We start from the raw sequence: 17,910 nt of genomic DNA on the forward strand, positions 1-17,910 counted from the left end.
TGTGCTCAGCATATATGTGCTATGCAGGAAATGGGGCAGGCAGAGAGACGGCGGGCTTCCTGTTTGGTCAGAAGGACGTGCACTGGTGCAGCAGCTCCCAGCCTTTCTTACGACATCAGTACACCTGGTGAATGAGGACTAAGAGTTTGACACGCTCCCAGCATAGATGTGAAGGATCCAGGGTTCAGCGTGATGCTTGGGGGCTGGAGTGGGGGGTAGCTGTAACTTTACCACATCACAGCAGTGTATCCAACACTGCCCCAGCAGACCAGATTTGAGAAATTTATGTTAATCATGTTTTAGACTAGGCCCATATCATGTTGCATGCTATCGGTGGAAACTCTTGATTGTTTTATAATTTAGCCCACATTTATGAAGGCTTGCTATTGCCCAGCACTGTGCTAAGTGCTGGAGAAGCGAAGATGAATAGAATCCAGTCCTTAAGCTCCAGTAGTTCCCAAGTGATGTGCTGTAGCACGCTGGGGTGTCCTGAGCCAGAGCACCCATTTGTCCGAATGGTACCTTTTGCACAGATTAGGAAAAGAGACCCCTTCTGTACAGATGCAGTCTGGTGGGCCACAGTCTGTTGAGCAGGTGACAGCTGGCCATTGGTCTCTATCGGCCCCTTCAGCTGAACACGCTGGTACAGCAAACAATCTATGCAATTGATCCTGGCGGTCCTGATGGGCTACCAGATTTTATTCAATGTCTAACATACATTTTTGCTCTAATGGAACATGTGTATTAGCAATGTCTGTCAAATGAAACACAGACCCAATAACTCATGCGACAGTGCAGAGTGAAATAAGCTAGCCAACTTGGTGTGTGTTGGGACATAAGAAAATGCAGCATGTGAGATATACAAGAGCGTGTATTCAGAAGAGCACGCTAGTATTAAAGGGAGACCGAGCGATAGTGCGGTAACAGCAGATGCTTTTACAGTTGCTCTGAGACCCAGTTATACTGCAGCAGCAATTGCATTGTAATTATCCTTCCCTTGTTTAATGTGTTTCAGTATTTTAACACTTTCAAGTGTGCCACACACAGAAAAGGTTGGAAACCACTGATCTAGGGGAAAAGAGGTGTATAAGAATTCCCGCTCCAATTAAGTTCACTGGAGACGTGAGAGCAATAAGAGTGAGACACTTAGCTCAACCTCGAGTGTAAGGAGGGATTCCTGGAGAAGGTGCCGGCTACGAGAGTTGGAGATCAAGTACAAGTCCACCAGTGTACAGGGTGGGACAGTGTATTGGAAGCAATGGGGACCACAGGCGCAAAAGTGTGGAAGAAAGAGCAAGATTTGTGGACTGAACTGCAAGCTGTGACATGACTGGAGAGGAAAGTGTAAGAGGGTGTCAAGAAGTGAAGATGAAAACAGCTCACACCAGAATACTAGTGGGCGTGGCTCTGGTTAGGGTTTCCAGGTGGGAATCCCCCCCATTCTCAGGAACTTTTTTCACTTTCCTGTTCCGGAATCCTGAGAAAAGTTGGTCAGGAAATCGGGAAAATTGGCTCCTTGAACCCAGTAATACCCACAATGGGAAATAAAAGTACTACTCAACAATGTATCTCTTAGACATTTTTCCTATTTATGGCTAGGGTTTCCGGGTGGGAATTCCTGCCTGTTCTCGGGAATTTTTTTCGCTTTTCTATTCCCGAATCCCAAGAAAAGTTGGTCGGGAAATCGGGAAAATCGGCTCCTTGAATCCAGGCAGTTGGTAGTATCGGCCGTCACTTTGTGGAAACGATTCATCGTGGAGAACAGAAAACAGTTTATATCTCAGGATTCAGGAAGGGGAAAGCAAAAAAACTTCCTGACAATGGGCGAGAATTCCCTCCTGGAAACCCTAGCTCTGGTCATACTCATTCCCCAAAATTCAAACCCCCACCCCACCCAGGCAGAAAAGGTGAGAATATTCTGAAGATACACATGATGGGTCTTTCTTTGGACTCAGCAAAATGCCACAGCCTTAATCTTTTAACTTGGGTGGAAAACGCATGACACTAGCTAAGTATTTTTGCAGAAATATCAAGGACCAGGCTCTGCTGAGTGAAAACCTATATTCAGAATCAGTCACGCAGTTTGTATGGCCCAGTGCAAAATGAAAATGTGAATGAAGAATTTCAAGACAGCACTAGCAGAGCATTAAATGAAGTGCCTGCCCCTTTTAAGCGCGGGGCCTTGTGTGACTACACAATTTGCACATCCTGAAGTTGAAGGAGACCAGGAGGCCTTGTTAGTACAACTTTATCTTTACTGGAATTGGATTTATTTCTCTGGATAAGAGAGGAAGATGAGGTGGAGATGGGGGTAGGGGGAGAGAAAGAGAAAGAGAGAGAGAGAGAGAGGTGCCAATTTGAGGCAGTCAAAATCCTTGTTTTAGCTCAACTTTTAACATTTTGTCCTCCAAAGTAGCCCCAGTAACAACAGTGATCTGGGGTATAGCAACTCCCGACAAGCATATCAGTTCTTTGTGAGCACCCATGTTAGAGAAAAATGAATGCATATTTTGCATTCTTCATAATGATAGATCAGTGTTTATATTAATATGGAAAATGTATTTAAGTGAGGTGACTTCTTATGAGACAAATATACAAAACCTGACATTTGGCGATAAGACCAAGATGTCAGACAGACTGGATACCAGCCTCTCCGTCCCCTCCTACTCAAGGTCCCATGGAACAACAGAAATATTTTGAAAAAGAAATAGATGTATAATGTTGCTGGAAACCAAGGAAGGGTGCTACCTGTAGACTAGAAATACTGAGGATGGTTTTTTAAAACAGAATTGGATTGATAAAGAAACAAGAATTTTAAAAACTTCAAGCCAAACAGGAGTGGGATAAACTACTCAAGGTAAGAGTAGACCTCCGAGCTCTGAGTGACCAAATCCATGTGGAGGCACACCTGGGACCCTGCTCAGTGTTAGCTGCTGAGGAACTCAGCACAGCTGGCCAGGCAGGCCTGCCCCGTCAGTCCTCCACAAACAAGGGACAGTTTGCAGAAAGGCATTTTCCCCAGGGGTAAAGCTGTCATCACTGCTCTATGAAAGGGGAGTTCTGACACAACAAATCTTGTGAGCTGGGGCCAAGAGGCAGGGTAAGACCTCAGGTAACTTGGGCTCCTGCGAGAGATGGAGATTCCCCACCACGAGGGGCTTGCCACCCACAGATCTGCCCTACACAGACACCTCCCTGCAGTCACAAGGAAGGCAAGAGCTTTGGGACAAGGCAACAAGGATTACCTGGGGGCGTGAAAAAGCACCGTGGTTAGAGAGCAGCCTCTTTAGACATTTTTGAGATCTTCATGTGGCTACTAGGTAATTGATCAATTTATAAAGGTTGCATGAATGTTTGAAAAGAGTATAAAATCTCTGAGAGGTCAAAACACTCCCCTTATATATCTGTTAGTCCATACTTATTAATTGCATTATTCAAATCTTCTTCCATGCTGTCCAATAGAAATATAATGTGAGCCACATACATTGTTTTAAATTTTCTATAGCCATGTTAAAATAAGTAAAGAGAAACCAGTGAGATTAATTTTAATCTTTATTTAACTTAGTATATCTAAAATAGGACCTTTCCAACATGTAATCAATATTTTTTTTTTAATTTATTGGGGTGACAATTGTTAGTAAAAATTACATAGATTTCAGGTGTACAATTCTGTATTACATCATCTATAAATCCCATTGTGTGTTCATCACCCAGAGTCAGTTCTCCTTCCATCACCATATATTCGATCCCCCTTACCCTCATCTCCCACCCCCCACCCCCCGCCCCCGTTACCCTCTGGCAACCACTAAACATTACTGAGATATTTTACATGAGTTTTCATACGAAGTCTTTGAAATTCAATGTATGTTTTATACACACAGCACTTCTCAGATTGGGCCATGTCTTACATCCTCAGCAGCCTGCTGACTGCTGGCTCTGCTACGAGGTCTGATGATTAACTTCGCAAACTCATCCTAGAAAAAGTACTACATACGTCATTGTTGAATATCACTGTGGTCACCTTTGAAGTCCTCCTCTTGGGAAGCTATGAACTGATGCCAGTGCCTAGTCCACCCTTAAAAGCAATTTTGGAACTTTCTGGAATGGCCTTCAGAGCTGTCATTATATTACCCTTGATGTCTCAAATGTCATCAAAATGTCTTCCTTTCAATATTGCCTTTATCTTTGGGTAAAGAAAGAAGTCATTGGAGGCCAGGTCAGGTGAGTAGGGAGGGTGTTCCAATACAGTTATTTGTTTACTGGCCAAAAACTCCCTCACAGACAGTGCCGTGTGAGCTGGTGCATTGTTGTGATGCAAGAGCGATGAATTATTGGTGAAAAGTTGAGGTCATCTAACTTTTTCATGCATCCTTTTCAGCACTTCCAAATAGTAAACTTGGTTAACTGTTTGTCCAGTTGGTACCAGTGCATAATGAATAATCCCTCTGATATCAGAAAAGGTGAGCGACATCGCTGCCACAAGTTCGGGAACTTCACTGTCTGTGGCTACCACAGGCAGCTCTAAATCCTTGGCTGTTTCTTGTCCACTTGAGCTGTCGTTTTTCTTTACACATTTTGAAACTGTGCACAGAGATACATGCATAGACAAGAACAAAACCAAGAAACCTCTTCTTAAACCATTACTTCTTTAGGCTCTGAAATCCATTTTATCTCATATTAATATCAGCCTGCCTGCTGCTTGGGGTTAGCACTTTCCATTCCTTTGCAAATTTCTGTGTCTTGTATTTTTGTGTGTTCCCTTTAAACAACACATAACTGACTTTTGTTTGTTTCCCAATATGAGAGCTGCTATATTTGATGGGGACTTTACCAAATCACAGTAGTTTTGAGCATTGGTATATTTGGACTTATTTTGTCCATATGCTTGTACTTTCTATTTACTGTGTTTTCTTGTTTCTTTTTTCCATTCCTTACTTTTGTTGGATCAATCAAGCTTTTAGGTATTGTGTTTCCTTTCTTTTGCTTTTAGCAGTTTACAATTTACATACTATCCTTTTCTATATCCTCCAGTATTTACCTTTATTTTTTTTTCATTAGGTGAACAGTTTTATCTCCAATGATGTGTGACTGTCAGCTGATAACTACTTCATCTTCTCCTTTTTTGCTGGTGTTACCTTTAATTTTAACTAATTTTCCTCTGATTATATCCCCAATCCCAGTCCCCTCTCAAGACATAAATGACTATATTAAGCATAAATGACTTAATACAGTCATTTAATATAATGATGTAAAATAAATGACTATTAAATTTCAAACATGTTCTTCCAACTTTTTCTATGCATTGTTTTATGTACATAGAAACATATGGTGTTTATATAAATATATATGGTATTGTCTGTGATTCCATTACTAGAAATTTTTCATGAAGAAATAGTTGAATAAGTAGACAAAGACATATGTAAAAAATGTTTCATAACCACATTGTAAAGTATTTTTTTAAATTGAAAACATCCTAAATGTCCATCAATAGGGAATTGGTTAAATAAATTATAGTACATCCACATACATCAAGAATGATAATATGTTCTTAAATCCAATGACATAAAAAGATAACTAGAATACAATCTAGAGTGATATAAATCAGGCTACATACACACACACAATTGAAAGGGTATTCACCAAAGGACATTGTGATTATCTCTGATAGCTAAGGTTTCAGGTGATTTTACTTTCTTCCTTAATATTTTATAATAGAATTTTCTATGATGAGATATATAGATGTTATACTTTTGCAAATATTAAAAACCCTATTCCCAAAATATCAATCTTAAATAGCATAGATGCTTCACCGTATTTATCCAAAGGCTTCTCTTCCTCCTTGGCAAGTGACCTTGAACCCTGGGAGAGCCGATGTGCCAGTTACAGAAGCAGACTCTGGAAAATTGCTTAGTGAAGAAGAGAGAGAGGAACAGTGTGTGCTACACATACCAAACATTGGTGTTATTTACATATTACTTATATATTTGCTCAGCTGTCTACACTTATGTTTTCTGTGCCCTAAAAGTGTTTTTCTGTTTGGCCTTAACTAATGTTCTCCTGGGAAAGAACCAGGCAGTAGCGTCTTCGTGTAGAACGCCACGAGAGCATGACGAGCAACTGCACAGCGAGCAATGCTGTTGATGCTGCTAATAAAGATCAGTAATTATTTTAAGCACTAATTAGGACAACGCATGTTCTTCGCGTCATTGGAAGAACGCCTCATAACAGTTGAAAAACTCCCACTCCTAGTAACACCTTTTTCATAGGACTAACACCTGAGACTGTCAGGTTCAATTTCACAATCATGTCTTAGTTACCTCCTATGAAGCACCAGGTATTGTCGCAAAAATAAGTAAGTTCGTAGTTCAATGCAGGTAGAATTCAAGCTAATTTAACTTCCGGTCCTTTCCTAGTCCTTCTGGAACAGGGAACGGAGCTGACTAGAGCCTATTTAGCTCTATTTTTCACAAGGATGAAGGAACCAAGGGCAGTTTCCACTCTCTAAGATGGTAGGAAAAAATCTCATGAGTTTCTCCCCACTTTAAAGATGGGGAAACAGGCTGAGTCAGACAAGCCACGTGATGAGCACGTGGAGGGACTGCTTTCTACCTGGGCATTTCCACCTCCAAGAACATAGCCGTTTTTCCTGGGAATGGCTCAGAGTCTGTGCAAACAGTTCAAATCAGGGTCACATCAGGACGGCAGCTCAATCAAGCAGGAATATCAACGAGGCAGGAGAAGAGGTTGTCAAGGGAACCTGCATTTCCTTGCAACCCTTCTAGGTAGTGACGAAATTGTTCTGAAAGATAGGCCCACTACTCAGGACATGGAGAAATCCAAGTCTTACATTTCCTGACCTGTGAGGTTTTAGGGTACAACCTGAATGCCGTATATCCTGGGGGTGTCAACAATACCAGATTATACCCATAAGTGTCATGCATGCATGCGTGTGTGTGCACGCTCAACCTTCCACTGAAAAAGTGGCATTTCTGTGCCTCCATTTCTAGGAATTGCTATAGATACTGTTGCTGGGAAGCTAGGCTATCTATCAGACCACCACCATCTTTTCTTCTAGAAGTGCTGGCACGGAGAGGGTCCCACCAGATCCACCCGGTACCCACAAATAATAGATGTGGGCCATTTCAGAGCAAAGGAAGGAAGTGTAAGTGTAATTATTCTCTTTACATCTCGAAAAGGAGTCTCTGCAACTTCCATCACTTCAGCTGCCCATGATGGATCTATCAGATGTAAGGCAGGCAAATGGTGCCAGAGTGTGGACTGAAAGCAGAAGTTGCCAGCCCCCACCGGGGGCACAGATGTGCCACAGGCAGATGAGCCCAGGTCTCCAAATCTGGGACTAACACTCCTCCTTCACTGGAGCTTCATACTTGGGACGTTGCCAGTCCCTCCCATTTTGTTCCCAAATAAGAGATCACTCTCCCCATTTTGCAGATGGCAGGAAATGAAGCCCAGACTTTGCAGCCACACCCAAATGTTTGTGACTCAGCCAGTGCTCCGAGCTCAAGGGGAACTACTAAAATGGGAGTTGTTTTGTGCACTCTCAGTTCAATCTCTGCGGCACCCAACTTGGCAAAGAAACCCCCACATTCCTCATGTGCACACAGAATAACAATCAGGGTGAAATACTTCCAACTCACATCTCATTTTCCTCACTCCTCATCTAGTCCAAGCCAAACCCCCCTTTCCCTCCCCACAGAGGTTGGATTCTCAACCTTCTCCCTCATCTTCTTCAAGTGTGTTCTGTGAAGTAAGATGGAACCGATCAGGATCATGTTAGTGGAGCAGCACTTGGTTGGTGGCCAGGGGTCCATTTGTTCATAGAAAGTGAGGACAAAACGAAGATCCAAATCCAGAAGTCTAAGAATTCGTGTCCTAGACTTGTGTGGTCGGGTGTGGCAGCCACTAACCACATGTGGTGACTGAGGACTTGAAATATGCTAAGTGCAACCGAAGGACTAAAGTTTTTATTTAAATTAATTTTAATTCATGTACACTTAAATTTCAAAACTGATCATTTAATTCAGTTATTGGGCTGCATAAGTATGTACGCAGCTACTTAGGTTTGTAAATCTACTTTTTCAACCGTAAGTGTTATAAAATATAAATACAGATCAGGTGTTTTCAGTGAAAATTTAGTATCTGAGCTCAGATGTGCTATGAGTGTAAACTGCACCCCCAGTTGGAAGACTTGGTAGGAAGAAAATGTAAAACGTCTCCTTAATTGTTATTTATGTTGATGCATATTGAAATTATTGTATTTTAGATATACTGTGTTCAATAAAATGTATCCTTAAAATTAATTTTACCTGTTTCTTTTTTTACATCTTTAAATGTGGTTACTGGGAAATTTTAAATTATGTATCGTATTTCTGTTGGTTCACTACTCTAGATGTTTCATGTTACTGGGGCTAGTGCTGGAGACAGGGTATTCCTATCCAGAGGTTCATCTATCACTTGCCCTCTCATATTGCTAAAAGGTTCCTCCAGAATATTTTCCAACCCTCTCTTTCCTAATTACTGCTTTAGTATTACTAACTGTAGTGAACTCGCACTTCCCTCATCCTTCCCCCACCTACAGCATTCTTCTCTCTCTAAAGATCTGCCCCACTCATCTCTCCTCTACCCACCCTTTGAAAACCCATATTCTACTATGAGTTCTGACAATTAAGTTCGTGAACTTATCCTAGAAAAAGTGCTACATACCTCATTGCTGAGTATCACTACAGTCACCTTTGAAGTCCTCCCCTTGGGAAGCTATGCACTGATGCCAGTGCCTAGTCCACCCTTCAAAGCAATTTTGGAACTCTTTTTCTGGAGTGGCTATCAGAGCTGTCGTCATATTACCCTTGATGTCCTGAATGTCATCAAAATGCCTTCCTTTCAATATTTCCTTTACCTTCAGGTAAAGAAAGAAGTCATTGGGAGCCAGATCAGGTGAGTAGGGAGGGTGTTCCTATACAGTTATTTGTTTACTGGCTAAAAACTCCCTCACAGACAGTGACCTGTGAGCTGGTGCATTGTTGTGATGCAAGAGCCATGAATTATTGGTGAAAAGTTCAGGTCGTCTAACTTTTTCACGCAGCATTTTCAGCCCTTCCAAATGGTAAACTTGGTTACCTGTTTGTCCAGTTGGTACAAATACACAATGAATAATCCCTCTGATATCAAAAAAGGTTAGCAGCAAGTTCACGAACTTAGTTGTCAGAGCTCGTATGAATAACTCGCTCCTCACTTCTCAGTCTTCCTTTAACACCACCTTCTCTGACTGTTTCTGACAATTTGTCTCTTGAAACTGCTTCATTAGAGGTCAAGGCCTGCATTAGAGGTCTTGCAGGAAGGTCAGAGGGAGAAGCCACCATGTTCTGTGCTAGCTCGAGCCCCTCTCCCACGATATTGCTTGGTCTCTCCGTAATGCTCATGTGGATATTCATGCCGTCTACTTTACCATCATCCACGTTTTCTTTTCTTACGTTGTGTTTTAAAATTTATTTTTAATTATAGTTGACATACAGCATTGTATGAGTTTTAGGTGTACAACATAGTGATTCAACATTTATATATCTTACAAAGTGATCCCCACAGAAGTCTCATAACCATCCCACCTCTTCTTTCTTTCACTCTCTCTTTTCTCAGTGACCCTATATCTCAGGTTGGATTTCTGGGAAACAGACTCTGCATGGAAATGGAGATCTGAATATAGGAAGTCTGTTGGGAGGTACCAGGCACAACACGTGTGGGAAAATAGGTTGGGTAGATGCAGTTTCCACAGAAGCCTCAGCTGATCCCGTGGAAAGCTTTGGCGCTGGCATAGTGTCGCGATGCACGCGACAAGAGTTGTGGGGGAGCAAGGAGGGCGGCACAGGGTTAAGAAAAGACAGTAGTCAATAATAGATTATAAACCGGCTGAGGGTCCCCCAGTCTCAAGGACTGGATGCCCTGAATCGGGCCTACACATAGCTTTTATTACTTAGGTGGGGAAGTAGAGGAGATAAAGCTTTTCAATCTCAAGATCTGTGAATTCCATACACTATAATAGGAAACTGATTCAAGCCAATCACCCTTGCCTGCAGGAAGCAGAACCGTAAGTCTCATGATGTCTGTACTTCCCCAAGGGACAAAACCTATATGCATATGAATAGATGGAGAGCACACCATTGAATCACTTCCCCTGCAGGTTGTGGGAAGGAATGCAGCCACAGAAGCAGAGGCTTTCCTTAGCCTGGGGAAGGTGGGGGGCTGTGCCCACATCTATGAACCCCGTGGGTTCTCCTGTTGGTCCCCACTCGACTGTGCCTGGCTTGAGTTGACCCCCCGCCCCCTCCGCCCCCCCGTGGGTAATCTTACTCATCATTGGCTGACCAGCCAGCTTTTGGAGGCCAAACAGGGAGGCATGAGGTGCAAACACAAAGGTGAAGCAAAGCCCCTGAAAGGATCTGGCTCACAGACTCTCCTTTCTTTGGGAGCAGGTACAAGGAGACAGATGGGTACTGCCACGTGGCCACAGCATAGCCCTTTTAGAGTCCTCCAGAATGGAAGCAAGGAGATGTGCCTTTGGATCTCTGCATGAATCGATTGGTCCAAATGTCCCCAAGGAGGGGCGATCTGGCTTACACTCACCAACACTGAAATAATTCTCTCAAAAGTCCCCAAAGCCCTCCTGTTTTCTTGGCACCCTCCAACTGGCGTCCCTGCAGCACAGGCCCACACTAAACAGGCCCTCTTCTCCGGCGTCTGGCGCCCGTCACAGTGCTACTACCCTGGATGGCCTTGGTTTCTTTCACTGGCTCCTTTACCCTCCTAGACCTGGGTTCTCTCTTCTGCTCGGCCCTCTCTACCTTGTCTATGCTCTCCCTCCATCTCATCTTCTCTCAGCTTCAGGTCTCTCCAGGTCCCCCTCCGACTTCATCACCCACAGCACCACCATAGTCCTCTTTCTTGAGACCCGCCCCCTCCACCCCTCCTTCTCACCGGGAGCTCAGCAAACCCCCTCTGCTGCATCTTCCATTTCACCCCCCATTACAGGTCTTCCTCTCACAGAAGCTATTACAGTCATCTTTTCAGACCCTCACTTTGCATCCCCTTTGCTAATCTTTTCTCAGCAGCCCTGGGTATTTAAAAGGCTGGTGCCCCAGCGCCATGCCTCTGTCAGCTCTCCCTGTCCTGGGTGGCTTCCCTGACCTAGCACCTGATAAATGGGTAACCTTGCTCAGTGCAGTCAAGTTTCAAAAGAACATGGTTGGATAAGCACAGGACTTTGTTGCTTTGGGAAATAAGACCTAAGGCCCCACTGTTAGAACACAGCTAGTTACAGGCAGCTTTGCCCCAGCTCCCCGCCAGTGCACAGGCAGGCGGGCTCTCTGCCTAGTCTCCTTTTTCTCCAGCCTAGGAAGAGATTTTGATTCTCCCTGAGCCCAGGAAATGTAAGGGTGGTGGTCAGCAGGACTCTCAGAGGGAGACAGCTGTGACAGGAGACTTGCTTGTGTGTGTGTGTGGGGGGGGGGGGACAAAAGGGGGGAAGGAAGGCTCTTTGGGATCAGACAGGCTTGTGTGAGAATCCCCAGGAGCCAAGTTCTCCCGGGACCCTGCTCTTTTCCTGCTCCACCAGCAGCGAGCCTAGGGGGCAAGGAGACCTCTGAGAGGCCCAGGGTGGGGGAGGAGGCCGTGGGCAGACGACGATGCTGTGTAAGCCGCCCCACCCCCAGTGCATCCCCACTCGCTCCTAACAAGGATCCCCGGGCAACTGCACAGCTGCCCCTAACTCCGACTTAATTCTCTCTGTGTGCTGTGCATTGAAGAGAAGCCAACTCCCAAACAAAGACGCGGCTGCACAGGGTTTCTGGGGAGGCCCGCTGGCCGGCTAGGAGAGAGCGAGCCTGGGAACTGGAGGGGGCGCCGGGGGGAGGGTGGGCGCTGGGGAAGCGGGCGGGGCGGGCGGAGACGCTGGCCGGCAGGAAGTGCCCACGGGCGCCGGGCGGGAGGCAGGGTGCCCGCACCCTGACCCTCTCGGGGTGGGAGGCCAGGCGCACGGCGAGGCTTGCGGACAGGGGGAGGCCCTGCGAGCCGCTGCTCCGCCTCTAGGCTCCGCTGCCCTGGCTGCAAACGGAGCCCTGCGGCCCACCGCCGGTAAGTGCAGTGCGCCGGGCTCGGCAGGGCCCGCTGGGGCGGGGGACTGAGAAAAGGAAGGGGACCTGGCGAGGCCGGCGGGTCGCAGGGAGGAGGTGCGCCCACTGCCCCTGCATGGTCCCGGGAGCTGGACCGCGCAGGGCCCGGCGGACAGGAGCAAGCTGACTTCGCATGAGGAATGGGGGCCGGAATCCTCGGAACACTCAGGACGGATGTGTGTACGCACTGGTGTCTATTTGGGGTCCCCAGCATTTGTGTCCATAACTGTGCTCCTGCTTTCTGCCCGAGGGTCTCGGGCTGTCCAGACTGCTCAGTGTGTATCTGTCCCTCTTCAAAATGTCATTCTCTTTGTCCACCCTGAATTCTAGTTGCTGGCTCTTAAGCATACGCCTGGGGTGACAGGTCCAGAGTGATCCTAGCTAAAATTGTACAGTCCTTGGCTCTGTTCCCCACGCAAAACAGCGTTTGCTAAATGCTGGCAGCTGGTGTGTCTCATGCATGTACACGATTGTTCTCAGCGGGTCTGTCTGCCTGTACAGGGCTGTCCATGAGTCCCGTGGGCACAGCTGTGTATTTGGGGGAACGTGGTTCTGCAGGCCCTGTCACCTGTGTTTGCCTGCCAATTCCTCCACGTGCAGTTGGCAATGGAAAGAAAGAAAATGTGGAAGGTTCTAGAGTGCATTGTTTTCACCAGTGATAGATGTGGAGTTCACAAGCGTGACTCCGCTAGAAAATATGAAAGGGAGGAGGGCTCAGTTGGGTTGGGCTGGAGAGCATCTCAGCTTGGGTCTGAGTTGCTGAGTGTACAGGAATCAGTGCTACCAAGGTCTCCAGGACATTGGCACACATTGTGAGATAGGGGCGTCGTGGAGAGGAGAGGTGGCTTCTGGAAAAATGCCTAGTATACTCTAGGGCAGAGGGTGGAGGTGGAAGGGTGGAGAAGAGAATGAGGCCAGAGAGGCCTGTGTTTAATTTGTGGGCAGCTTATTTTTATAGTGGAAAGACTGCAATTGGAGTCTGGAGACCTGGGTTTGAATCAGAATTTAGTGGTTGTTACAATGTCAGTAGCAGTCACTCTGCACAGGTCACTCTGGGGTTCAGTTGCCACATGTGCAAAATGGGACTAAATCCACTGTTCTGCCTCCTTCATGATGTGGCTGGAGGCTCAAATCAGCTAGTGCCTAGAAAGTGCCTGAGTGGTAAGGCTCTGAGGCTGCAGGGCGAATGCCGGTGGCCCATCGGTGCTGATGGGAAGTGTGGGGAATGCTTGGTAGCCTCGAGCTGTTTGGTTTGTGGGTCCTAGAGGCGGTCATTTGCATGCTGCTTCCTGGGATATTCAGCATAATGGAAGTGTCTGCCTAGATTACTTTGGAGGCTGGGTGTGTGAGCTGCGGACAGGTCTGCATGGTGTGTGTAGTTTTTGTGTGAGTGCCTTCTGCAGCACAAGGGGAAACTGGCGTGGCTGGCTGTAAGTCCTGACCCCAGAGAGCTTGACTTCCAGAGAGCCTTCCTCCAGGCGACTCAGGAGGCTTTATACCCACAGTCTTGCTTTTGTCCTCATGCCAACAATGGAAGCAGCATGGAACACTCGCCACAGTTGGCAACCAGGGAGCTAAGAGAGGAGGAAGCTTTCCCAGCCAAGGTCCCGGGTCAGGGATGTCAGCTGCAGGGTGCTGCCTTCTGGGGTACAGAGCCCCCAGGCTGTACGTAACTGGTTGAGGAGGGCTGGGAGCCCAGAGTCAGGACCGACAGCCCCAGACACCAGGAAGTATTTGGTGATTTGTCAGTCCTTGGATATCACCTGTCACCAAGACTTCTTTGAACGTAGTAGCTGTTTGGTAAACATTGTGAAGGGCAAGAACCCTGGCCAGGAAACCTGGAAACCCAGGGTCCAGTCTCAGCTTGGCTTCCTACCCCGCTGTGTGACCTGGGGGGGAAGTCATTTCACCTCTTGGTGTCTCGCTTCCTCACAAAATCAAGGCATCTTTCCAGATTGTACTTCTGCTCTCGGCTCATGTTTCACTTCCTCAGAGAGGCCTTTCCTGATGCCCCATCTAAAGTAGCCACCTCCGGGCCACAGTCACATCCCCTCTCTGATTCCTTCATAGCACTTACCAGCGTCTAAACGAACTTCTGAGCTGTGGGAGAGCAGGGCCTCCTCCCTCATCCTGTTACCTGCTGGCTCACCAGCACCTGGAGCACAGTAGGTGCTCAAGAAAGGTTGTGTTAGTCAGTGAGAGAATAACTTCATACAGGGAGAATGGCTGCATGGTTTTCTAACTGATTCTAGGAGCCTCTGAGGGAGGAGCACATTCCATAGGCAGGGCCCTGGGTCCTTCACACCAGCAGCTCAGGGTCAGTCTGTTACGGTTTGGCTTCCAGGTAGGATTTCCTTTGAAGAAAACACCCTCCCACTAAAATAAAACTACAAAACCATTGTGTCAGAAGACCATAGGGGCCTCTTCAACTGCAAGTTGAAAAAATAGTACTCCAACCGGAAGTAATACACACCCGCCCTCAAGGACGACCAAAGGCAGCAGTTCAGACCCTGGAAGTGGTTCCCACGGATCACTTCTGCTCGGCCATGGATTTCATCAAAGGGGTGTTTTTCGGCAGCTGGTTTAATTTCCTGAAATTTTGGTCAAGGTTAATATGAAAATGATTTTGCCCACAATACAGCAATGAGGGGTATGACAGATCTCTGTCCGGAGGGAACTCTGAAGCCCACGTGAGACGAGCACTAGACCAGGAGAACACACTGAGTGTCCGCAGAATGGCTAAGCCACACGCTGATAGATGAGAGCTGCCTATTTAGGGTGACTGTCTATCACCGTCCTCCCTTGGGTGTGTTCCCAGGCAAATTGCCCAGACCTGCCTCCTGCCCAGGAGATGTCCGCTCAGCAGCATTTCTCTTGAGTAGTTGGCAGTGGAGAGGAACCCTTCTCTCTGAGCAATTCCTGGGCCTAGAGGACAGCAACGTGATGGCTCAGCCTGATCCACATTTCAGCAGTCACATCAGCTTCACAAAAAACATCTCTCCTGTGTCTCTTCTTATAAATACATCTGCAGGTGGCAGAGAGACTCCTGCATCCAGCACTGGGCCCAGGTTTGAGGCACAGAATACGGGTTTACCACCACCTTTACTAAACCCCATGGGTTAGTCTAGTCTGTGTATACTATAAGAGAGTTAGATAATACATAAAATTATACCTTATTTAGATATAAAATTCTATATTAATAGTATACCCACGGATGTAGAAGGAGGTTTGGCTGTTGTGTTGGGTCGTTCAGCTGGTTGGTTGAGGAGGGGGCTTTGGAGGGCGGTGGAGAAAGGGCTTTGGAGGGCGGTGGAGGGCATGAGTACAGATCAGAATCCTTATTAATTCCTTCAGACCACTGACCGCTTCTTCTGCCTGTCCTGCTCTGGCTGACTCTTGTGGGTTCCGGGGCTCATACGGTACGCACTTACAAGACAGCACACCGCAAGCAGACAGTTGGTGAGGGGAATCAATATACATGGGTTCACCCGTGCCTGCTAGGAGCCATGACTGTTCAGGCCTGAGAAATGCAGCAAGACCCAGCCCCTGACCTCCAAGCTCTAGTTGTTGGGGAAATTAAAGTCACTCCCAGGAAGAGATGGAAAACCGCTGAGCGCAAACTGTGTGGCGCTCACCCCAGCCACAGCTGGAGTTAGCAGAAGGCAAGTTAAACGAGAGGTGGCTGTGGGCAGAGAGCCCAGCTCCGGGTCAGACAGTCCAGCCTGGAATCCGGGCTCTGCGCCTGCCTCCCCGTGTGATCTCACTAGGTTTGTTACGTTACCTCACTAAGTCTGTTTCCTCATCCAATAAACCGAGGAAATGGTCTGTAACTCCTCGTCTGGTGTATGGATGCCTGAGTTAAGTCTGGGGAGCTCAACTCAGTAGAGGGGCATGGGGCCCCAAGTTCTGATGACAACAGTGAACTGTTTGGAAAAGGGCTCATGGTGAGAAGGGGCCTCCCAGATGGTGACTGCTGTACAGCTGTGTCTAAACACACATCTCCTGTCAGTGTCGGGGTAGTACTGGCTTCCTGCTGGTAATGCCCCAGGCCAGCTGAGCACTCCTTTTCTCCTCCGGGTGCCTTTCCAACACACAGCTATGGGAGGGATGCAGCTGTATTTGAACAGCTTCTCCCTCCGGTTTCACTGCCCCTTCTTAAAGGCTTAAGGAGCTTCACTGTAAAATACCAAGCATTCAAGAATTGAGGGTGCCACAGAGGTTCAGGAAATGTTACGGGAAATTGCTCTAATGGGTCCCTGGTCTGTTTTGAAGTAGTTCCCTGACTGTCTTTGATGGCAGAGGGGGTGATGGCAGCACTTCTCACCCTTGTCCCTACTTATGGATTCTTTTTTTTTTTTAACACGGATCTCGTGTTTTGAAAGATTTTTGTCAGCCAAACTTTACTATACATGAAAATTTGTTTCTGAAAAAATTAATCAAAGACCATCCACCTGATACTGTGTTTCCCCCAAAATAAGATCTAGCCGGACCATCAGCTCTAATGTGTCTTTTGGAGCAAAAATTAATATAAGACCCAGTCTTTTTTTACTATAATATAAGACCAGGTATAATATAACATAACATAACATAACATAACATAACATAACATAACATAACATAACATAATATAATACCGGGTCTTACATTAATTTTTGCTCCAAAAGATGCATTGGAGCTGATGGTCCGACTAGGTCTTATTTTCGGGGAAACATGGTAGTGACTTCACTGCCCAGTGTCCACTTTCTGCTTTTCATCTTTCACATTTTTCAATGGAATTCTGTGCTCTTGGGCATCATGAGCGCTAGGTCAAATGCGACAGCATGGAACAGGGACACACACACAGCGCAGCTCTCCTTTGCTCACATCAATGCCCACCAAGATGCCATCAGCAGGGCATTAAGTCAGCAGGTTTCGCTCAGTGTGGGGCCCTGTGCAACTGAATGGGCTGCGTGCCCACGGAGCCAGCGAGGCTTCCTCCTCCGTGTTAGTCACATTTTTGGATGGTGGCCCAGTTAGGGTAGGACAAGTCTTTTACACGTGTTCCCTCAAGTGCCCTCAGATTCCAGTGAGCTACATGTCCTTGGAAGATGGGGGAGGCTTCCATTTCCTCATCCGGGTCTCCACCCTTCTGCTTTAAATCATTTACATTATTTAAAAGTCAGCTTAGGTCATTTACTAACAGGTTCTAGTGTGTTGAAAAGGCTCAGAAGAAAAGAACAAAGGACAGGGCAAAGGTGGGCATTGTCCATTTCATCTGAGGTTTGGAGCAGATTGCAAAGCTAAAAGCTTCTAGGAGTCATTAGACCTGTTCAGAGATACTGGCCAGCTGCTCAGACTATGACCCTTTTTATACTGGATCCCAGCAGATAGGTTGGGATGGGGAAGGAGTGCTTTGGGGCTTGGAGAGAAGAGAGGCTAGGGGAAGCGGCTGTGTGAAAGTGCCATGTGACTCCATATTTGGGGGTGCTTTTTGCACACACAGAGGCTTAGGGAAGCCAGGTCTCCCAGGAGAGATAAACTCTCTCAATGGGGAGAGAGGATGAGACAGGAAGCTAGGACTAGAAGCACTGGGAATTACTCAGAAGGTAATTACTTTTTGATAGCACGGGGCAGATAGCTAAGGGTTTTTTTTTTTTTTTTTTTAGTTTCAGGTGCACAAGACAAAGCAAAACTTAGACGTTTATCATTTATATCCCTCACACTGTGTGAACCCCCCTGCCCCCATCCA

At 46.5% G+C, this 17,910-nt stretch overlaps 1 protein-coding gene across 5 annotated transcripts in view; it reads left to right on the top strand.

The window, feature by feature from the left end:
• Positions 1 to 11,952: 11,952 nt before the first annotated feature.
• TSPAN11 (tetraspanin 11) overlaps positions 11,953 to 17,910 on the top strand; it is a 69,558-nt gene continuing 63,600 nt past the window's right edge. For 2 of the 5 annotated variants that reach the window (XM_088801405.1, XM_019717425.3), the window contains exon 1: positions 11,953 to 12,144. The gene's annotated coding sequence lies outside the window, so the exon portion shown is untranslated. The remainder of the gene's footprint in view (positions 12,145 to 17,910) is intronic. The other 3 variants (XM_088801400.1, XM_088801402.1, XM_088801404.1) reach the window with 2 other exon arrangements.

The sequence above is a fragment of the Rhinolophus sinicus genome, chromosome 1, assembly GCF_057876585.1.
Source record: "Rhinolophus sinicus isolate RSI-liver-muscle chromosome 1, RSI-T2T, whole genome shotgun sequence".
Taxonomy (NCBI): Eukaryota; Metazoa; Chordata; class Mammalia; order Chiroptera; family Rhinolophidae; genus Rhinolophus; species Rhinolophus sinicus.